The 24,123-nt window shown below is 41.8% G+C and overlaps 1 protein-coding gene across 3 annotated transcripts in view; it reads right to left on the reverse strand.

Annotated features, from left to right (window-relative positions):
- The window catches only part of LOC125000255 (chemokine-like protein TAFA-2), a 64,328-nt gene that overhangs the window by 29,621 nt on the left and 10,584 nt on the right, over window positions 1–24,123 (reverse strand). The window contains exon 2 of one of the 3 annotated variants that reach the window (XM_047575669.1): window positions 4,832–4,928. The exons of 1 other annotated variant lie outside the window; for it this stretch is intronic. The gene's annotated coding sequence lies outside the window, so the exon portion shown is untranslated. Of the gene's footprint in view, window positions 1–4,831; window positions 4,929–9,589; window positions 9,876–24,123 lie in introns of those variants that run through there. One more of the 3 variants, XM_047575670.1, reaches the window with a different exon arrangement.

Below are 24,123 nucleotides of genomic sequence, written 5' to 3' on the forward strand. Positions count from 1 at the left end.
AATAATCCCGACACACCAGTGCACAGGAATAAATGCTTTCACCAGCATAGCCTACTCCAGAATAGACTCTTGTTGTCGAGTGTAAATTGAGCTTTATCGTTGACCTAATATAGTCACTGAAACACCTGAAATCAGTATGTAGTATGAGGTAATTGTTACAATGTTAATACTCCCTGCCTTGGTGCCTAATGAGCCTGATTGAATGAAACTATATATCAAAATGTAGATATAGAGTTTGAAATGACCACGTTTGACTTGTATCATTTTGGGACCTTAGCCATCCGAACATTCCCAGTGTTAACATGTTCAGCATTTCTAACATCATCATGAAAAGAAAAGCTGGACTAATCCTATACAGTCATGATTTAGTATAGTGCTAAGATGTAAAAGGAAGATTGACTTTAAAGTGTGTTTAATCTGGAAGAACAATGCTAAACGCTTTAGTGAAATCAGACACTGCAAATAGAGTCTGACCTGTTTTCTCATTGTTGTCCCATTTGTGTCACTTATTTTTCTACTTTGATGGGCTCGCAAAAAGCCACAACACTTTTCATTAGCTTGTGAAGGACTCTATCGACCTTGGCCTATTAATAGACTGTTGTTTGCAAAGGAGAAAAAAAAACTGGGGAACTAATTCTTCACCTGCTCTGTGCAGGCTGGGGGAGTGTTTTTGCTGTGCTAAAAACTTATCCTTCTTATCCTGTGTTAACAATCTTACTAAAAGGTAAAATACTAACCAAAAATAAAGCTGATCTTTCCCGCTTCAACGTTCAGTTCACAGATGATGCTTCTTAGACGTTCTAGCTAATGAAGATCTGAATTTGAAGTTGCATGTGGAACCTAAATTTCAGGCATTCACGCAACTTCAAATTCAGAACTATAGTGATACTCCTTTTCTTACTCAACCTTCTTGAAACATCTGCGTTGACTGGCTCGACATTATCAACAAATACAAACTCTGCAGATCAGCCACAACATTATGACCACTGACAAGAGAACCGAATAACATTGACCGTCTTGTTACAATTCAGTGTTCTGCTGGGACCGGACCAGGCACCCCCACCCCATACGCAATGACACTGACCCGATCAGTGTATATACAAACTGGATATACAAGTCCAGTATCCCCACTGGTGCTCGCCACCTCTCTCAGCTCGGCTGTATGCCCGTATCTTGACTGACAACTACAATATAAAATCTGTGTGCAATGTTAATAGAAAACCTTTAGTTGATTTCACTAAGAGAATACCTTTGAGATTTGTAAATGCTGCTGTAAACCGTGATACCATCCAAAACATCCTGCTTATACACTTCTCAAAGCTACGCCTTAAAGAATGCAGAGAAAAGCTCCAGATTCAGTGGACAAATGTGAAATCTGTCCTCTAGTACCAAACTCTGCGCAGAGAAGGTCAAACATCCAATAAAGTGACACATTTCTGAGCAGAGAGTGACTTTAACTGTCTCGCTTTGTGGGACAGCAGAGAATTTCGTTCCTGTTTCAGACTTTAACGTTCGTAAGCCTCGTGCATTTTTGCATAATTTTATTTTTGCGCGTAAGCAGCTTTAATAGTAAAAAAGATTTATCATTTTAAAAGATTTAATTTCCAGTGCTGCTGTATTGTAGTACGACGCACAAGGCATGTGTGTAATCCACAGTATCACAGAGATTTCAAGGCGGGCAGTGGGAGAGTTATTAAACCATAAAAAGCTGGACTTCCTCTCTGTTTCTGCAGCTGGATTCGATACAGGGATTACCCCGCCGTCTCCCTCCTTTCCCCTTCCCCTCCATCTCTATCTCGCTCTTTGCTTGGACCGTGACAGGGACTGTCACCTCGGATGGCTGCAGGGAGCCGATTGCTCCGTCGCAGAACAAACATCGCTCATTTGCCAAAACACAGATGTTCTCTTCTGACAGTTGAGGAGGGAAGCTCTCAACCCTGTCAAGCCAAACAAGGGAGTTTGCCCACTCTTTGTCATGTGCTCTGTGAAGCATCTGCCACAAACCCTGCTCAGTTCACTTCATAAACAAGACAAGACAGCTGTCAGGGTCGCGCTGAAGTTGATGTATGAACTTAAGACTATAAAAGGAGCCCCGCTTTAGCACATTGTCCTGACGACGTGCTAATCAAATCATTATACACCAGCCTGCAGCGGAAACCAAGCCACTCCGCTGCGTGATTCACAATCCAAATTCTGTCATGAGAGACTGTAAGTGGCTCGGTTCAGTCCTCAGGCTTGTTCCTGCACACTTCTGATTATTTCTGGATGACTGTACATATCAAGTGCAGGATGTAAGTAATCCATATCAGAAACCATGGAGCCGACAGCTCTTTCAAATCCCCACATGCTCCACAGATGAATATATTTCTGTGTTTCATTCGGAGTCTATCTCGCAGAGTCTTCAGAATCCCCCTCCAATCAGGCTTCTGTGCTGTGGCTGCTTTTAATTGCAGTGTCTGGTTGAGTTCTGCGCTAATGTTTCACAAACGACTTGAGAGATCTGTTTTGGATTTGAGCAAACACAAATCAGCTGATTCCATCTGCCTTCAGTCAAAACTGTAAAAAGCAACACTACACAGCTTTCACACCGATGACAAAATGCCATCTCTGAGTCACATGAACGGAGGGAAACTGATTGGGACACTTCCAGCTGCGGCGTGAACAGAGCCGGAGGGAGAGAGGGAGGGCGGGAGGGAGGGGCTGGAGAGAGAGGGCCTTGATTTCAAATTTCACCAAAGAAGAAGACGAGGCAGAGCAAATATGAGCGCTGTTACCCGACACTGACGCTGAGTGCCCTTTCTGAGAGTTAACCACCAGAACGACCTTCCGTAACGACACGTCGAGATGCTATCCGAGAGGCCGCACTCATCAAAACCGCAACAGCCAAATGGTCCCAACCTTAGTTTTCCTTTGATCAAAGTGTCTATGCATCACCGTCTCATGATCTTCTGTGCTATTTCAGTCGGCCCCTTCCCTCAAATATTGCCTGGCACCTTATGCTTCGCGCGGATCACGGTGTACCTCTCTAAAACCAGTCTCCTCTCCTTTCTTTTTATAGTTAAGATCTCATAACACAACAGCCTATTGTTTGCCTCCCTGTAATTGCTCTCTTAGCTGAGGCTTTATGAATTATCAATGAGCACAGTCTAAACATTTTCAGAGAAATAACCACGTTCGCGGCACATTAGAGAACAGAAAGATCTTCTCCAAAGTTTTAAGCAGCGCCGGATGCGAGTTTGCGCTACAGGTACTTAGAAATATAATCAGTGTTTATCCTACTTTATACTTTAACTCCACAACATTTCCGAGGGAAATATTGTACTTTTCACTGCATTGCATTTATTTGACAGCTTGTTGTTGCTCTACATATTTAAAGCTGCCTTAGCTTCTCATGAAATGAGTAGGCTACATCTGCAGACTGCTACATGCAGAAATACACTTGTTCACTCACTTACTTTTAGCTACCACTTACGTCCTGTACATATGACTTCAGAATCCCACTGAGTAGCTTGCTTAGCTCAACATTTAACTCATACTAAAGAAACAAAAAACAGTATGTGAGAGTAGAGGCGAAGGTTTTTTGTGAATTTTTGTGACGGTTCTCAGTCATCCAGGGCATGGTGGATAAAAAAGCTAAAGAAACGCAAACTTGAAGATGTTTCACCACTCATCCAAGTCTTCAGTTCTAAAGGACTGGTGGGGTTTTAAACAGGCCTTTCTGTGGGTGTTAAGCATCAGAAACTCACATGACCAGTGACTGTTGGATTTTGTAAATTCTGTTTCTGACCTATGTTAGCTGGTCCCCTTGTTGTTAGTCACTGTGATAGTGTGGCATTGCCAGACACGGTTTGGTGTCGTATGCTCCTTGACTAATGCTTGTATTGCCAATCAAGTTATTTCATGTCAGTATCTTAAACAACATGATATTGGAAGCTAAACATCTTGTCTTCAACCCAGTGGTGCTCACTTTGTGAGCAGGTGAACTTTGAGCTATCGTCAAGGTTATCATTGTAATAGGCTAGGCTAGGCTAGGCTAGCAAAAGCCCATGCATCCCTCTGTATAACATCAACCAATGGTGTCTTTATAGCTGATATTTTCTGGCACAAAAGCTATTCAAAAACCTCCAAAAAGCAAACAAAACCACTCAAAGTCCTAGATCTGTGTTCTGGTTAGTGCTTTAACCTCCCAGATTGCTTACACTAGCGTAGCCTGTCATAAAAAGCTATGTATCTGAAGCAAAGAAACCATCCAACAGCAAACTGCAGCAGACGACCACCATAACCGCTCACATCAGGCTGCTAAGGAAGCTGCTTGATGACGTCACGTAATCCACTACGTGACGTAGTGTTAAAAAGTAAGAAAAAACTATAAGATGTTCCCACCAAAATCCAGCCCAAATTTGATCAGCTAGTATTTTTACCCACATCATAATAATTCAAAACTTCCTGATTGGGCGTGAAACTGAACAATTTGAGAACATTGATCTCAAACGCATCCATTTTTTGTTAAACTAATAAACCGACTGTTAAAGAACTCTATAATTTAAATGTCTTCAGATGTTAATACCCAACAGAAAGAGAAAAAAAAATGTAATACATCATGTAAAAGTCACAGATGCCCGTGAGCATGGCATTTGTCAGATTTCATAAAGCTAACCGGTTCCATGAAGGACGTGCAAGAATTTAAACTTTGTTAAACCGTCACAGCTACATCAAGGTTTACAGTAAGTTAAATCACCAGGCAGCACTTTTATCAGCCCCTTTTAAAAAGTACATCAATGTCACATTGTGGTGTTGCTGTGTCCTGGCGGCCACAGAGTGCGCCCTGTACCTGGAAGGACGCAGGTTTGATCCCCGTGACAGCCTGACGTCCTTGAGCGAGACTCCAAATCCCTCCGTCGGTGAGGAGGAGCGTGTCAGCTCAATGACTGCGGAACAACACGGAGGATAATAAATAAATGATGTATGAAAAATTATATTTATCCCTCACAGACAGTCAGGTGTGTGGGAGTCAGCAAGAAGCTCCCGGTCTGATTTAATTTCAGTTTTGTGGGTCATAATTTCATGCTATTTCAGTTTGTAATGTGTCAGGATGTTTGATTTGATCCAGTTTAACTGGAAGCATTGTGTCTCTTCTGTCTTGCTAGAGCCTGAAAGAAAATGTTTATTACCTCACAGCATTTGTGCCGTTTGGTATTGTCCCTACAGGGATAAAAAAGAGGGGATAACAGGACATGGCAACCTGAGTTTGAGTCTTTCCGCCGTCCCTCGGCTCTTCTGTCAGTTATGTGATAAGCCAGAGCTGAATCCCCGCCTTTGATTTTACATGTATCAGAATATTAAATGGCTTTTCTTTTTTCCCAGTTTGATAACGGCGGAGACGCTGCATCCCTTTCAGAAAGCAGGTTTTTAAAGATAAATTCATTCAATTAAATTTCAGGTATATTTATGAGATTGTTGGCAGTGGCAGAAAAAGAATAGGTAGGAGTAACACAGCTCTGCTTCGTTTACATTTTTCTTATAGTTATTCATTTCAGTGGGTAGAAAATAAATGATGTACAGCAGACATTTACAGAGACAAAATATACGGCATTCATTTTTCCTATGAATACATATTTGCTGGTGTTATACAGTATCTGTGTTAGCTTTGTGTGTTTATATATCAGCCTCCACACGTAGTTGCTCATAAAATTATTTGTATAGTTCATTTAGTCCTTGAATATCTGCTTTTATGTGTGTTTTACGAAAGTGGTTACGGTTGCTGTATGACACCTAATAGTTTGGGTCACTGGTTCAAATCCCATGACTGATAGGGAGAAATATGTGTGAAGTGAATGAGCAGCGCTTTTCTCCTCGCATCAATGGCTGAAGTGCCCTTGAGCTTTCCAGGTGTTACAGATGGCTGCCAAGTATGCCCAACAACAAAGTACTTTCCAAAACCCCTCACTTCCTCAAACTGACCTACAAAAAACAAATTTCGCGCATAATCCTTTTACAGCCAGACCTATCGACTAGTGGATAGCTGGTCTGGAGTTGCTCCATTGGGAAATGAATCAGCTCTTGCAAAGATCTGCCAGGTCAGTCAAACTGTTTGGCGGGCTTTAAGTAATATCCAGTTCAATGCAGAGGTATTTTTTCTTCTCCGTGTCAGTTGGAACCATAGACTGTATATAAATATGGACTATGCGTCCCCACTTGCTGACTCTATTTTCACTCTATTTTTTTGATTTTTTTAAACAGCGCCCACGGTCACTTCTATGGCATCAAATAACTAACTAAAATAAAACTCATACTAATTCACCCTTGAACATGCATCAAAATTATGTTGACATCAACTAACTACCAAAAATGTCAGAATCCATTCTTGAAAAATAAATAAATAAATAAAATAAATAAAAATGGACGTGTACTTTAGTGTTTTAGTTTGGCCCTAGTCTCCTCCACTAACGTGAAGGAGGTGGAGCTTATGACCTGTACTGCAACCAGTCACCAGGGGGAGCTCTACTTGCTTCACTTATGAGGAGCAGTTCCGGCCACCATAATTATACAGTCTATGGTTGGAATACACCTCATAATGGAACTGAAATGGCATGCTGCGAATTTAGTTTACGGCTTTATTATTTGGCATATTCCTAAAGGCCCCGAACAAATATTAAATCTTTATATTCATGACTAACAATATATGGAATAAAATCATTCTGATTTATTCCACTCTGTTTCATAGCCCTGTGTGGTTTGATTACAGCTGTTTGACATTGGTAAACATGCAAACAACTCTCCAAGCAACAATAATCAGATACTGGAGCACATATAGCAAATTTAATATCATCGCCTTTTTCTAAATGAGTCCTGCTCACGTCAGACCAGACGGGCTCGCCGATAAAACTAATAAATGTTCTCATGTGATATAAAAAACAAAACTGTTGGCACATTGTATCGTGTTCATTTAAGACTGCAGGGCCTTCAGAGTTAGTTTGAATGTATTGTAATATCCTTGACTCGGCTGATTACAGTACATCTCTGAGGCAGGGGTCTAATCGCCTCTCTCAGAGAAAATGTGCTTTTGTTACATCGGATGAGAACCTGATGAGATTAGTTTTGTTTAGAGGCAGCTTTACATTATTTTTCCGTACGTGCAAACGACTGAAACGCAATCAAATTACGGCTAAATCATGACTGCGGTGCAGAGGGACCGATCAGCGTTTCTGTAACATAACTGCTATTCATTTCTAATTCACGGTGGGGCCCGCTGCTCACATAGGGGAATAGGAATGCATTACGGTTTGAGGTAGCTCACCATTTATCATCATTATTAACCAAACAGCCGGTGCTGGAGTCGTGCACTTGTGCTGATTTCCGTCCGTCTGTCCCTTCCTAGCCTTCATCCCTGACAACGCAAAGCACCTAGAGGAGCGTATTCTTTGCTCTGCGAAATAATAATAGAGGTTCCAATCAACATTCTGAATTCATATAATTGGTTTTAAATGTTTGCCGAAGAGAGATTTGTACTCGGATTCAGCATGGTGGAAAATGGAAAGCATATAAACACTTAGCAACAGAGCCGCAGATAGTGGGGTGCCAATCAAAACACTGTGATATTTGCGCACACAGCTGTCAAAGCTTCGCTCCATGCAAAGCTAAATGGGCAAATGAAGCGAGCAGATATGAACAAGGAGAGAGATCGTGTCTGAATTCAGGTGGGAACTGTGCAGAGAAGACTAGGTGAAATATGAAAGGAGACATTTTCTAGCCATGTTTAAGAGCAATAACAGAGGCTTTTCCTCCCCTCCCGCTTCCTGACAACGTCTCACTTTTGACTATAAATGCCTTTTTTGGTGATAGGCTCAGCGCGCTCAGCGCTCGGCACACTTACTTCAGTCTGTATGATCGGGAACTCAAAAATTCCCACCTTGGATTAGTCGCAGCCAATAGGCGTGGGGGAATCATGAATAGAGTCGGCTCTCGCACGCTTTGATGAGAAGAAAAGGTGAGGAGTGAGGTGTCGGAGCACAGGGGAAATCTATTTTTAGGTGTCTAATGAAACTTCTCGGTGCCGCACCGACAACGGCAGAGAAGTTGACAGGCGATTATGATACTCTTTAATTAGCTCCCAAGCTCTGGTGAATCTGTTAGCCAATTATCATCACTCAACACCCCGTTTGATCCCTCCCACCCAGATCCTGTGTCAAAGAGTCTAAGAAATGCGGACTAAATTTATGACGAATTACGGGTCTCTGCTCCGCCAGACTTTCCATGTGGAGCCTTCGTGACAGTGTGACACAAGTTCCATCCTCACCCACTGAATCGTGGGAGGCAACGGACAGAGTGAAACCTTATCAAAAGAAGAACATGGGCCTTCATTTGCTACTGCTGTCACTGTCAACTTTCTGTACAGGCCAGCATATATAGTAAAGCGAGCACTTACTTATTCTGCCCGTGCTAACTGGGTAAACGTAGCTGATGCAACATGATATTTTCAGCAGCTACAAAGGAGTTGCCGTAAACGTTTCAGGTTTAAAGCATCATCTATGAGGACGAATACACCACTGTCGGACAACCCATCATGCCGAGAGAAATCTTCGGTGGAAGGGGCAGAGGGGCCAATTTATAGAGCCACAGCAGCAGAAAAAGACCAGCATGCAATGCAGCCAAAAGACGGGTCGAGATCTGAAAGGGGTCAGTTCAGAAATACCACACTGAGACATCTCTGCCTTTTCTTCTCCACAAACCTGCAGCTGATTGAATCGTGGGAACTGCAGGAGATCCCTCACTTGGATAGACAACGGACTGCTGTGATATTTGCCCAAGAATCTGTTGATTTATAAGGTTTAAATTACAGCTGACAGTAAACGGGCAAGAGACAGTGTGTCGCAAACTGCAGAAAACCCCAACACCCATTTGCTCCAGTGGTACACAGGTTCAAGGAAAGTTCCTAAGGCCAGAATAATTGCACACATCTCCCTCTAAGATGCTGCAGTTGACATTATCTACAAAGGACACTCCTTACATGAACAGAATAATAGGGGAATATCATAACTGACTGTTGGGTTGTCTGACCTTCTGACCATTTCTGCTGCGGAGAACTTTATGTCTTATCTCAGCAATGACGTCCTTGATCGCAATATTGTTAATCAATAAGATTTATAGCCAGATCCGTCAAGTTGAGGGAATCTGGAATTATCTGTCATAGTGACTGCCTGAATTCAGAAATCAAGTTTTGGTTGACCCTCGCATGTTTAACCTGTCTTTCCTGCAGTCATGTTGGACACACCAAACTGACTTGAGAGAACTTCCGTCAGCGAAGGACGACTGTGATGTCATCTCAAGTTGCCTGAGTCAAAACGTTGCATGTGACCGCACCAAGGTTACAGCCAATGGTCAGCTAGCACATTCTGCTGCGCCTGAGTGAAAGGAAGTATTAGCAGGGAGGCTTTCAAAATGAACAACGGAGATAGCCCAGAGGCTAATCTGTCCATCGTTCTAGCAAGAGATCTCTTTCTCCGACTTGTTCCACCACTAGTTTAACGTGCTGAATGTACTGGAAAGCCAGCAACAGGGCTCCAACCAGTGCCGAAGATGCAGGACACACCTGAAAAGGGCCTCAGATGTTTGCTGACGGCTCTACACTGGACTGCTCGGTTTCGGTTGAGGACCCCCAGGCTCAGATGAGGTGTGTGCTAGGGAAATGAGAGGCAGACGGGAAGAAAAAAAGTAATAGGAGAGTGGATAGCCCCGGCAGCTTATCATAACTGATCCCAAACACTCCTGCGCAGCTTGTATTTACATTCCGACAGCCTTCGCAGTACAACACCAATGACAGTCACGAACGCGCCTCAAATGACAAGCTCTGCTGACACGAGCCATAAATCAACAGCTCCTTGCGTCCTCTTATCTCCTCGTGTCAACCTCTCTCACGTGTCAGAGCCGAAGCTCGGCGCCGAGCACCGGAGGCTCTGATTAGGGCCGCTCCTTTCTCTAAAGGCCGGCAGTGGCTGCTGGGACAGAATGGCCAGACCAAGAAAAACCTAGGGGTGGGGGTGGGTGGGGAAGGTCTATTTAATTAAGCAAAGAGATTGAGCAAAGCGCACAAGCTTTAACTTTAAATTGCAGCACTTTTTTTTCTTCTTCTCTCTTTCTGGTTACATTTCTCTCTCTGCTGTTTTACATCACAAAACAACAAGGCTCAAGTTATTTTAGCCGTGGCTCTCGTGAGGCTTATAATCCAGGCTAAGTGACAGGCTAATTTGTGGTATTAGATTGCTTTCATCGGGTCGTTTGGGCCCGCTTTGAACGTTTGCGGTATGAAAAGGCTGCTCTGCCTCAGCGGTCACATTGAGTTGTATGCTGTGTGACTGCTGGGGGGCAGAAGTGGGAATAGAGTAGGAAGAGGAGGGGAGGTGGGGGGGGGGGGTTCACAGCGTGTCTCGGAGGCCATATTTCCACAGTCGTGTTCAATCTTCTCGCTGGAGATAGGGGACAAGCCAGAGGGATTGAGCTTTAGGTGAAAACCTGAGCCGCACATAGGAAACCTCCAACCAACCAAGATCAGTCGAGTGTTCGGTCTAATCATAGTGTGAATTTAGCTCATACATAACGAGTGTTGAGAGTTAAATTGAACAAGAGGTCCAATAGGTTTTCTGCAGGAGTGGAAATCCAACAAAGCACAAGAGGTGACTCTAGTGGTGTTAGTATGGCTTAATCATGAGACAAAAATATATATCTGGGAAAAAAAAAGAAAGAAAAGAAAAAGAAAGAAGGTGTGTATGTGTAGTTGTGCACGTTTGTGTGTGTGTTTGCGTATGTTGATGCCAGTCTAAAGCCTCGACATAGACCCTTAAACACAGACACAAGACCGTTTCCTTTAACAATAAGACGGGAACCTTTGCTAAGTCAACTTAATTTAGATGACCATTGAGAGTGTCAGAGGCCGGAACAAGTAATTAAAGGCAATAGAAAAATGGGGGATTAGTTAGAATTAATCCGCAACTTTTCCCATTTTCTGGCAGAAAATGCTGAAATGGAAGGATATGGAAATCTAGCCGAGCATAGCAGAACTAATGGGCTGGCAGCTCTCTCCCCTGAAATGAGAAGGGACTAATGGATCCGCGGCCCTGGCTAAGATGGCTGAGCCAGATTGCATGTGGATTTAAGTGATTAAGAACACGGTGGCCCCGGTCCTCCTTTTGTCAGGGAAAATGCAATATATGACAATGAGTGCTAAAATATGAGATTCCACATTTATGTATGTAATTCGGGGTACAGCCCCGATCCGAGATGAGGAAAAGATGTGCCATTTGAATGCATGCGAGGCTGGGTTTGACATGGATGCAGGCGGCATGGTGTGCAGGACAGAAGGCGTCCGCAGATTTGTTCCTCCGCGATTTTAAATAACAATTTTCTGTGAGAAGACTTTTCCCAGAACAACTTTTGCTTGGTGAAATGTTTTCCTGATGCAAGTTTCGCCTCATTCAAGACAGCTCATTGCATGTTTGTGGCATTAATAATTGTCGCACCTAGTTTTTGTGTCCTAAAGATGACTTATTTCGGTACTTTAATGAGATAGAGTAAGTTTTGAAAGTGCTCCGGTATAAATAGATTACTGATTAATGATACTAATCAAGTCAAAGCTGTAACACATGTCCAACTGAAGACACAATCTTAGTACCGCACAAAATTTGACACGCTGTAGCAAAAGGAGTTTAATAATGTGAGCCATAACAGTACCGGGCCTTATTATTGCTTTTAATATTATTGGATCATCATTTAACATTGTGTTATGTCTGACATGGAGATCTGACAGCAGATAATGTAATACTGGGAATGTGGTGTTATCTGAGAATTGATTGCCTGACCAGGCTTTATTGCATTTTGGAGCCATGTAAAGACCCAATTTATTACATTGCACCAAGTCAACGAATAATGGAACATCAGAGGGGTACGTCCGCGAGTGAGTTTTTCTATATTTGTGGGATCGGTTTAATCTGTGTGATCCAAAACGCTGGATCCCATGAAGTCCACCCTTTAAATGAGGGTTAAAACTCAGTTTCAGGTTTAGTATTAAGTTAGGGTTAAGCATTCTGTGAGGTTTGTTCAAACTTTAGGCAACTCAAACTACCAGATTAAGCTTGGGGAAGAGTCAGTTTGTACCTGATTCCATATAATTTTTCATTCAAATATACGAGCATCCAAAATGTTGGGGTTGTCGTAAACTTTTTGGAGAATATCTGTAGAACGTGTAGTCGTGTTTCTTGAGAGAACATAAGCCTAGCCAGATATAAGGTAGGGTTATCCTTAAATATTACTAAATTTGCTGTCTAAAAAGTATCTTTTGTGTTTTCCAAACAGCTGAGTGAGTCGCTGTCGGAGGGAACAAAGACATTCGGTATCAAAATGTGCAGATAATGGTGGCAGTTCATAGTGCTGCGCACTTTGGCGACCGAAACGGTTGTGAAAATGGGGAGCTACAAAGAGAAGTTCAAATCCATTCGCAGCAGGAAGTGTGTGTGTGTGTGTGTGAGAAAGATGGAATGTCAGGTCCATCCCATCAAACGTCTGGATACTTGACCATATTTGAATAGGCAAAGGAAAATGGGCTATTTTCTGAAAAATCTGCCATCATTGGATAAGCTGTAAATGTGCAGTCAGTACTCAGTTTCTTACATCTGCCCAGTCTCAGCCTTGCTTCATAGCCAAACAACTTTCTGCCTCCCGATTTGTGTGCATTAAATGGCTGAGGACAGATTTTACTTCCAGCATGAAAGTCTGGACTTGGAAAAAAAAAAGTCAAATGTTCAACATATTCCGTCTCCCGCAGTTCTTTGCGGTAGTTCAGTTTCAGTGCATATCCTTCCTGTCACTTTGCTGCTCAGCTTCCATATTGGTACTTTCCTTGTGTGAAGTAGTTTTCATGTACTGCTTACATTAAACCCCCCACCTCATTAGACCCCAGTGAATGTGAACGTGGCCAAAAAATTAAATAAATAAATGGAGTTTGAACCCAAGGGTTAGGTGGTAGAAACCTAGCTGAGCAAATGAGATTGTTTAAACCTTAAAGTTAAATTGAAGGTGGTTATTATTCCAGAACAAGTAATTGAAGTATTCAGCAAGTAAAACCAGTCAGAACCAATTCCAGGCTGATTTTCGTCTACAGCTTGGAGGAAAAAAAAAATAAAAAAAATGGACAATTCAAAAAAAGGTGAATCTCTTTAAAGAGCCTCTTTAAAATATCCAATTCAGTGTGCCCATGCCATAGCAACCCCCTTCTCATTAGAAGAGCGTGGAGGATATAGCAGAGGGGTGGGACTACATGCATGCCATTTGAAAGCACCACTCCGTACAGCCACGGCCGACTTCGACAGGTGCTGGCGGATAATTGGGCGGCGTGCCGACTACAACCGCAGAGCTGCTGTCTCCTAGAGCTCATTACTATCACTCATACGTTCCCCTTAAAAACCTCCACAGCCACATGACTCTACACATTTGGTAAAGCGACGACTGAAATCTCTCGAATGCTGACATTAAAGGGCCTGTCACTCTGCGAGTTGTTGACATGCTGTTTGGACGAGTAAATGATTGCGCTCAGCGTGGCGGAAGCCCGGAAATCATGAGGGCTGACACGCGGGTTCAAACGCGTACAAACGCAGACACATGGCAAGGCATAGCCAATTCTTTTTAGGAAACAGGTTAACTGTATAACACATGGTATTTACAGGTATAAAGCAGGACGTTTACCCTGAGATTGAGTAAATACACAAACTGCTCCTAGCTTCTCAGAATTCTTGCTTTTATCTCACACAAGATATAAAAGACAGGAGAGAAAGGATTCCACCTAGAAAAGCAACATGTTATTACCTTTCTGACAAACTGACCAACCAGAATGCCACCCACCACGGCTATTCAGACTGAATAAAGCTGTCAGCAAATCACTGCAGCAGTCTGCGTTGGTGTTGCTGGCAGTAATAAAATATAAGCCCGTTTAAAGGATTGTCAGGCGTCACTGCATGGACCTTCATTGTACTCCAACAACACAGGATGGTGCAATAATGAGCAATATTCTTTTCTACCGTCTCATCACCTGAACTGTAAGATCAGAAAAGACTCGGCAGGCTACAATAGAAGGAGCTTCACCTGGTGTGGAGGCTTGCACAGAATCCGCGTCGTATCGTGTTGTGCGGCCAAACGACGTCGCGATGCAGCGGTTGACCTACGTTAAATTTTTTGCCGATGACAGTTTGCTTTGGTTTTTGGCAAAACCCAGTAAAGCCTTTAACATCTGCATCTGAACTATCATCTGATGTATAGGTTGATGTTTGAGTCAAGGTGAGCTAGGTCAAACATGGACTTCCACGCTCCGATGGCATTGGCTTAATAAGGGGGAATTGTTACAGGAAATGCACCATTGTGACTTTCCGTTCTAACCGTCCTTGCTCGGATTACTTATCTAACAGCGTCAGCGACAGTCACCAAAGGGATTGAGAGGTGACTGTGGTGGTATTTTAGTGTTTTGGCTGACTTGAAAAGGTACGCTTATAGGATAGGCTTATAGCCGTCGGTAAAAGTGACGAATACTCAATGAACCTATGCCATCAGAATTGTGTAATCCAAATTGAGTCGTGCTGTTCTGATAACCGATTTGATTTCTGCCCAACGCTGTGAGTGGGAGGCGTCACTGGGCTTTCAAATGGACACCAAGCCGGGGTTCAGAGAAGAGGCCTACACATTTACAATCTGACCATCTCTTTGCTCTGTGGACGGCAGCCAAAGACTGAAGAGGACGGTTCATCCAAGTGAGCCGTCGAACTGTGTGGTAGCGGAATTACAGAATATGATTGGTCTCGGCTGACCATCTAAGTATGTGTCCCATAAAAGCAGAGCTAGCCGTGCTGAAGTGTCTAATAGTGCATCTCTTGTAACAACCAGGGATCTCACGATGTATCGATTCACATTTTCAAAAACGTTTCTCTGAAATTACATCCTCTATACAGCTTTGAGAGCATAAACAACTTCAGCAGTGTTTCACTTACATGTCAGAAGTAATTATGTAAGAAAAGGCGTGTATTTTATGTGTGCTTGAAGCAAATCTGTTCACATTTAAACCAGGATAAACAGGTATTTGTAAACTAGTGATTTATTCTTTTGAGAACAGCGTGTTCTAATACATGTGTACACTCACGAATGTCCCTCTGTCTCATTTCAAGTGCTATGCAGAGCAGGTGCTTCTCAGTATGTGTCAGGTCTTACACCTTTGAATAAAGCCTTGCAAGAAAACCTACACCTCAGGAAGCAGCTGCAGCCTGCTGGAGTGTGCTGATGATACGCTGAGTGCTTTCATAAAATGGAAGCTATGAGAACATTTACACTTTATTAAAGCTTTTAGCCTTGCCTTCCATCCTCATTTCAAAGCTTTTTCGTAATCGATACCCACCCAACTCAGTGCGATATCACAATTTTAGTGTAACAATTCTTCTGGTAAAATTAACTTACTTAGATGGCCTCTCACACGCGTAGCAGACAACGGGAGATTGTTTGTGTCAGACATTTTCTCACCTGCTATTAATAGGTAAGAATTTGTTTGGGTGATTATTGGCACCGGTCTTGGACATGATACAAGAAGTAAGCTGCGGGAAGGGTGTTCCGTTTACAGCTCACAGGGGTTCATAAATGGGTCACAAACAACCGAGTTGCTTTCATTCTTCAATTTATCTGTCTCAATTCTGCATCAGTCTTGATCAGCCGATCTCAATCTCAACCACTCTTCCAGGCTTTTCCGTGGCATCCATGGCCCTTTTCCATGTAAATCTTTCATGTAAATGATCCTTTTTTACCCTCCAAATATGGATCTTTATATTTTCCAGGTTTTGCAGCAGTTGCATGATATTACAGTGTTTGTCATGCCCACTTGCGGGATATTTTCTGCTCTGCTCTAACTGCTCTACATATACATGATTTCAGGAGGATAGGGATCACATTTGATGTTTCATCTGGCTGATATGGACATTATCGTTTTCATATGCAGCTCCTTTAGCTGATGTTGGGAACAAATAAGCCTGAGTCCATGTGTGAAAGTGGTTTATCTAGCTTGGAATATATGAGAAGTATTCCATTATGATGATCTCAATGATATGATATGGGCATGTATAGTAATATTATTAGCACATTTTGTAATTACACATATTTTAGGCTACAAAAACTTTTTCATTGTTTCATTGACTGTAGTTAGTGGGAGCCTTTCGGGTCCAATAGAATGTTTTCATGCTTTGTCATCAGCGCACCATTGAACCAGAAGTTGCTGTGTTGGAGGCACATTCGGCAAGATAAAGAGAGTGCAAGGTCTGGAGTGGATTGTTCGACATGTTTTTGGCTGTGCCAAGTGGGCAGACCCTGAAAACATTTGGAATTTTATAGACTGCCAAACGTTAATACAAATCAGAGAAAATAATGTTAAAAATTATCAGAGGAAAGAAGGTGCTTGTGGTTATCGAAGCTAAACTAGGTTCTACAGCCAAAGGTGTGGACAACATCCGAATTTGTTTGGCCTATTTCTTATCAGGTCATTTTAAAATGTTGGTAGAAGCGACTCTTAACTAATTTTCTGGTGTACTGAATAAAATTCATATCAAGCTACCACATGTGGCATTATTGAGCCATATCTGATTCTGATCACATGTAATATCCTGCTACAGTAGCAACACCGTTCTTAAAATGTAGAGCTAAAATCTGCTGTAGTTCTCATTGTATTCCAGGTAAAAAGTCTGACCTTTATCAAAAGAATGTCCCAGATTGGGTGCCATCTGTTGGAATGACAGGTCAGCAAAGGTCAGCTTGATATGGATTATGTTATTATCATCACTCCAGAAAATTAGTGAAGAGCAGCTTTCAATTTGGATGTTGTCCAGACCTTTGCCCGTAGATCCTGGTTTAGCTTCGCTAGCCACAAGCGCCTTGTTTTCTCTATTAACTTTTGGCATTGTTCTCCCTGATTTGTAATAACTTTTGGCAGGCTATAAAATTCCAAATGATTTTCGTGGTCTGCCTGATTGGTACAGCCAAAAACACGGCAATAATTCACCATTTTCCACCATCTACTTCAGTCCGTGCACCTTGTTTACCTTCCTGAGTGCCTCCAACATGGTGACTTCTGGAATGATGACATGCCATGAAAATCTTCTATGGGTTGAGGGCAGAGGTCTCTGTGGATTATGCTTGTTCCAGTGCATCCCACCGACACTTCACCACTTTTTAGTGAATTTGGAGGCCTTGTGCTGTTTTTTCCCAGCAGAACGTGTATTGTTACAAAACGGTCAATGCTATTTACTCTCCTGTCAGTTGTTTTAATGTTGTGGCTGATTGGTGTATAACTTAGCTTGCGCACAGACCTCTGGTAATTAAGCAACTGTAACATTTAACTGTCACTGGATATTTACTGAGATCTGAAATCTACCAAAGAGCTTTTTCTCTGGTACTATTTCAGTTCGTAATCCATGACTCTCTTTGGTTGGTCTATAGGTGGCATAAGATGGATATAACCACAGTGACGCCATCCATTAATGTAATGCCAGAAGTGAACAGTGAACAAGTGAACATGAACAATAGATCAGAGCTAGGTAACAGCAAAAGGTGGAGCATACTGAGGATCTGAGATCTGAGAGCACAATGCTCACTGATATGGAAGCCATGCCCTGAAAAATAGTGCTTTATCTTTTAATTTTCCTCTAAATGTGGCCGTAATGTACAAAAAGAACATTGTGCTGTATTGATGTAGAGCTAAAAGTAGCAATTGAGACCATGCAATCATTGGGAAAAAGTCCACTGAGGTAATAAATCGTGTGAAAAGTAGGGTAATTTTCTCAGATGGAATTTATTTTTTGGAGCAAGCTTATAGAAGTTACAGAGGAAGCAGCAAGCCAGAACTGATGTTGGATTCATTCCTTTCTGTAGGCTGCGAAGCTTAAAAGATAGTTCCCATCAGCAAAATATGTTTGAGCTAATATGGTCATCTTGGTCAGGATACAATTTAGACTGTGAAGAGGGGTGTTTTCACATGAAGCAATGCCTGAATATGATGACTGAACGCTCTGTGGAAGAGACACCTCTCAGTGCAATTGTTTCCTCAGGTTTTGTAATTAGCTGTCAGCACCTTGAGCTTGACGACGTAATTGGTTCCTATGCTGCTTTAAACTCATTAAAGCTGACTGTTTGAGAACTTGATTTGTGCCGTGTCCTTCAGAGTGACTGAAAAGGAAACATTCGGTTCACTGCAGAGCTGTGAGGAGAAAAACAATCCCTCGCCACTGAGCACAGGCGGCTTAGTAGAAGAAGAACAAGAAGATATCTGCAGGGTTTACTAACGGGCAGATTCAGGACTGACTGGTCAGTGGGTCAAACTCCTTTTCATCTGTCAAGAAAAATGTTTCATTCTAGCATATATATTCATTCCTGGACTTAGATTTCTATCAAAGCCTGTCCAGATATTCTATTTGCCGTGCAAGATAAATTATTGGTGGTACGTTGTGTATAAATATCATAAATTAGTAGAAAATAGGATTGCTATTATAAAGGAGATAAAACCACATTTCCCAAACACCATTCTGCCTCGAGTTACCTCTGACAGGTGGTTATTCACTGTCCTATCACTTAGTCCACCGTCTGCTATCAAAAGAAATTCTAAGAAGCTCTGTTTGCCCTTGAACAACAGCCTCTTCCTGTTGCAGAAAATTCCCATTCAAATGCAAGGCTAACATATCTCTGCGATGTTTGCTACTGAACTGAAACGTCCAGCAACAGTTTGGTCCTGGATAGTTTGCACACATTTATCCTAAGGGAGGTTTAAACTGTGACTGGGTTTTATCTGAATGCACATCAGATAGCGGTAATCAACTGCAATGCCATGTAATGAGCATGGCTGACAATGAGCTACTGGATGCGATGGTCTTCAGTTCATCACAAAGTTCAGTCTGCTGTGCGTCTGAGAGGTTTAATTCACTTCAGTAAACAATTATTCAAAGTCCACCTGCTCACTCTGGAATATTTCTGACACTATCCACAGAACAAAAAACACACTAATTGAATAATTTAAATATGAATCCGTCCAGCAACTAAAAGAAATTAGCAGCCGTCTCATGTGGCACCTGGAACATCTGGCTTGTACGTCAGCAAATCAACAGAACCTGGAGCCTCGTGTCTGGAGATCAGTGGGCTCCACAGTCTTGGAGGCTTGCCGCTGCTTATTTTTTGGTTTGTTACTGTACATGGAAGCCACAGGGACTCCAGTTCTGTTTTTGTTCTCTCACAAGTCTAAAGTAGCCTGACGTTCAGCTGGAGTCACTAGAGAGCTGCCGAGGCTAGGACGTGATGTAGAGTTTATTCATCAGTGCCTCCAGAGCTGCTGGTTCCCCCATCACAAATTCAAATTTTTCATTGCGACTGAAACAAATGCAGCTAATTTAAGACTAGAGACTGACGCTTAGGTGGTGAAGATATTCTATGCTACATTTAATTTAACACAGGTTTGCCCTGGACAGTTCCTTTAATGAAATGCAAGCATGAAAGCAATAAGTAAAACGATAGTGTACATACACTATGTGTACAAATGCAGCATTTAATACGACTTTCATACTTGGATCCTCGTCAGTCTAGGTCGCTCTGTAACAACACCACCCAAACGCTAGTTGGCGCTGTGACTCTTTTGCCTCTTGGGTTAAATTTTGCTTTTACTTCTTGTTTCAGTTTCAACAACAAACTTTTGCAGAAATTTCGCCAAAGTCGAAAGTCCAAAGAGTCGTACGAGTGTTTGTACTTTCGAACCTCCTCAGTTAACCTTTCCTTGGTGTGTTCCATCTTTATTGATCTAAAACATTCTATTAGAAAATTGCAGGGATGGAGAAGCAGATGGAAATACTACGCTACCAACAAGCCCTCTCCGCTTGCTGGCGTTTTGCTTTTCACCTTTTTATCTTGTGCACCAAACGCGGACCAACATGATGGCAATATTCAGGAAAAAGTGTGGCGTAAATTATTTATTTATTATTTATGTCCTTCAAAATCTATCTTCCAATTGGTTTTACTATTTGCCAAATCATTTTGTGGGTTAAAAAAAAATCTCATTCAGATTACAAACCTCAATTTTGACAATTTTCATAAAAATAACTAAGTCATCAAACGTTCATCAGTTACTTGTCATGAGTTCTCATATCAAGGTACCTTATGACTTGGCCAAAACAACTACAACCAGGTGTGTTCCTCCAAGTTGCTTAAAATTACTTTAAATTTCTTTAGTTAGGTATTTAAGATTGAGGAAATGTTGCAGCTGATTCCAGGCAGAGGGAGCATCCATAGAGAGCCTTTTTGTCAATTAGAAACTTATAGGGATAAATAATATGCAGCATTTACGAAGTACGTAAAAGAAAAAAGAAAAAAAATATAATAGGATACCAGTAGTTTGTGTAGGTAGGACTATAACCACATGTTTTACAGCAGGGGAAGATCAAGTGTAGCTAGAGATCAGTTGTTGCCTGTAGAAAACACACACTGAGAATTGTAGTTTGAGATACTTTGCGCCAGAGTTGGATGATCAGAGACAAGTTAGGAACAGCCAACAGTCAGTATGCAAATGAGGGAACAAAGTTAGCCAAGTATTTATAAGATAAGCTTCATGGATCTGGACAAAGTAGAGAGGAGAGTTTTACTTTTTTTTTGCGACATGTTGCCAAAATGTTCATATTATTTCACTGTTAATTACCAAATATGATTCTGCTCCTTAATTTAAGCAAGCTCATTTCAGAAGCTACTCCCATCTGACAGTCCTAACAAGTGCGCCATGCAATCTGGTAAAACTCTGTTTCTACTCTCCATTTGCCTGCTCACAGCAGCTTAGGTTTGTGCGCTGATGTCCATAGCAACTGGCGAGTCATGTTCAAGCACAGCTCTTTTCCTCCCTTCGGGTCTATCATCCCAGACTGTCTTGTATATCAGTAGCCAGAAATTCTCTTGTGAATTGATATAAATTACTGATTGACTTTAAAATCATCTTTCTTCTTGGTCTTGACAGACACATTGAATAATACTCTGGGAAATGTGTTGCCACATCATAAAAAGTAATTTACTAATGGAAACACCTCTCAGATATCTCTAAAACACTTTATGCTCTTATGAGGTGGTTTTTCAGAGGTATCGACATAAAAGTTTATTCCATTCCCCATCGTCACCGGAGACGAAGCAGGGGGGTCACGTGACCAGTTCATTTGAAGTCCATCTTCCTCAAAGTGAAGTCTCACCTGACGACAATTTGAGAGAATTGTGGGATATCGCGAATGAGACTTTACGAGAGTTACAGCTCATTCAAAAACGCCTTTTAATGGAAACATGTTCAAAGCTTTGTCGAAATTTCAGAAATATCACTTTCATTTTGCCAAAAACTGTAGCAGGAACGGTTGTACGTTTTTCAGAGCAAGGTGACGTTGCTACTTCAGTTGGTTATACAAATGCTAATGGTAAGTATGTAGTTCTTGGGCGACCTCCTTGGTGACTAGTTGTACTTAGAAAGTGCCCAGACCATTGTTTCCTTTTGTTTTAGCTCCGTTTTTGGTCTCCTCCATCCACTGACAGAAATACATAACTGTTCAGTTTCTGGTTTCTAGTTGAGGGGATCATGATCAGAGTTTCTTTTGCTGAAAACATCTCCTTGTTGCTGCTGCTCTAAATTAGATTTTTGATAAAGACGATAAACACCAAAACAGTCAGCTGAAAGACGCTACCCACACCCAAAGATTTCTGCAGTCAAGAGTCTTCCTGCGGGTTTTTGAGACTCGCATTCCGCGTAGTCATTTATTTGTTAATAAAGAAATATCAATAAGGGCAGTATTAACCAGAATATCCCCCCGCAATATGATGTTCTCCTCAACCAATGAGATCATTTCTGCTTCTGAGAAATGTTTGCAGACCTGAAACCAACATGTTTATTTCCTGCTGCAGTTCTCTCTCCCCTCATATCACCAGCTGTCGCCTGGTATAATGTAAATGAGCCTCTCGGCACAGAGTCTATGATGGTGTCAGCCCTCTCCTTAGTCTCTGGTCTCATTAGAAGCCTAGTGTAGCTGACATTTACCCGGCCACTGTGTTGACTAGCTCTTCATGCGGGGCACACGGGTCAAAACAATACACAGGGAAACTTCAAGAAATCATTTTGGAAAGGAGGGTTGCCGGAGCGTATGAAATGTGGAAGGCTGACTAAAAACCACAAGGATACAAATAAAGCTTTTTGGCGCATACAAAAATAAATCAATACACTTTGATTTAAAGTTTAGAATAAAAGGTATTTGTGTCCTTTAAGTGTGTCATCTTTACGTTGTGTTTCTGGTGGCTCGAGTGATTAAGATTCAGCAAATATTCAACACTTTTCCTCATTCTCGTTTCTACACAAATGCGCAGTCTCTTCGCACGGGAACCTCCCAGCTTGCCCATCGACGGTGTCGCCTTAATTCAAATTTGCTTTCATTTCGGTGGCCGACGGCCGCGTTCTGAGCCCTACAGTGAGGCGGAGGAACGGCTCCGAGAGTTTGAAATTAATAGGATGGCCATAGCTATTTCCTGACTCCTCGTCCTCTTGGGACCCCGCAGCTCTGTTTTTCTGCGGTCCTCTCATCCTGTTACTAATGCCTGACTCTGTGTAACCCTTATCTCCATGCTCACTACATGGCCTGATAGGGCTCTGTGTGTAAGCAATTAAAACGGCTTATTTGCCAGATAAGTGGGGGAGAGTGGTCAGATTGGAAGCCACAGGCTGCCAGTATCAGGTCTTTAGGTTACAGCCCCCGGGTTAAATAGCCCGGGGGTGCAGAGTGAGCCAAACGAGGCAGACGTCTCAGTGAATGTGTGCGGAGGGGATGAAACTCAGCCAGCACGAGGCACTCTGTATGTTTTCGGCATAACCAACATACACCAAAATGAATAATTAACCATCATCATAAATAAAGATGGCTAGATACATAGAGAGGATAGTGTTTTGTGCGCATGTGGATGCACAGATATGATGAAATATATTCATGGATCAAAGCATGTTTTCACCTTTGATTTCTATTTCCCAACATAGTCTTTTCAAGGACTAAAGTACTATATTATAATATCAAATTTAATGTTACAGTGAAACTAATACTTAAGACGTAGATGCCATATTGGAGGTATTTTGCTCTAAATGTTAATGAATAGCTGGCAGCTGTAAAGATCAATTTATTGTGAATGTGTTACATTATTCACGTCCGGTGGTGTTGGATACCTTCACAGTATTAGCCAGTACTGGGGCCAACATCAAAATCCATGGAAAACCACAGCATTGCATTGCTGATATGTTCCTTTTTTGCTGTTTTGTTAATACACACCAAGCCGACATCAAAGACATAACCCCAAAAAAGGACCAAAAAAAAAAAAAAAAAAATGTATTTGGACCTAGACTGCCAGCCAACTGCCAGCTGGCATGGATGCATGAATGAACTCTCAGGAGGATAAACTGTAAATAAATAAACACTGGATGAGTTCCTCAAAAGTGAAGCCAAAGCAAGTAGAGCTCCCTCTGGTGACTGGCTGCAGTATAGGTTATAAACGCTACCTCCTCCGCGTTAGTCGATGAGTCTTGAGCCAAACTTGTCCAGACTGGACAAATCCAGACTGGTATCGGCAACACTGATCCAATACTTGTACTTTGTGTAAATACACCCTACTGTTTCTGGTAAACCTAAAGAAAAAAGTAGCGTATTTCAAATTATAGCTCCATAAATAATACAAGACATCAGAGTAATTTATTTTCTTATTTTGAACTCAGAAGTATATTGAAGTAACGGCCTCATTTACTACGTAGCCGAGCAAATACAACAACAGAAAAACCAAACACAGGACACAATCATACAGAATATGTGAAAATGGTGTTTCAAAGACTAAAAAAATAAATAAGTAAAATAATAAGACCGTTAAAATAAATTATTGTTTAACTGTTGTGTTCCACAAGATTTGTTGTGTTGCCACAAGTCAATAGTTTAGTTACTTCCACTGTGTTCCTACATTACCTTGAGTAACTGAAATATCGAAAGTATCAATATTTTGAATTGAGAATCGATTTTAGACGATAAAGACCTG

The sequence above is a fragment of the Mugil cephalus genome, chromosome 22, assembly GCF_022458985.1.
Source record: "Mugil cephalus isolate CIBA_MC_2020 chromosome 22, CIBA_Mcephalus_1.1, whole genome shotgun sequence".
NCBI classification, from domain to species: domain Eukaryota; kingdom Metazoa; phylum Chordata; class Actinopteri; order Mugiliformes; family Mugilidae; genus Mugil; species Mugil cephalus.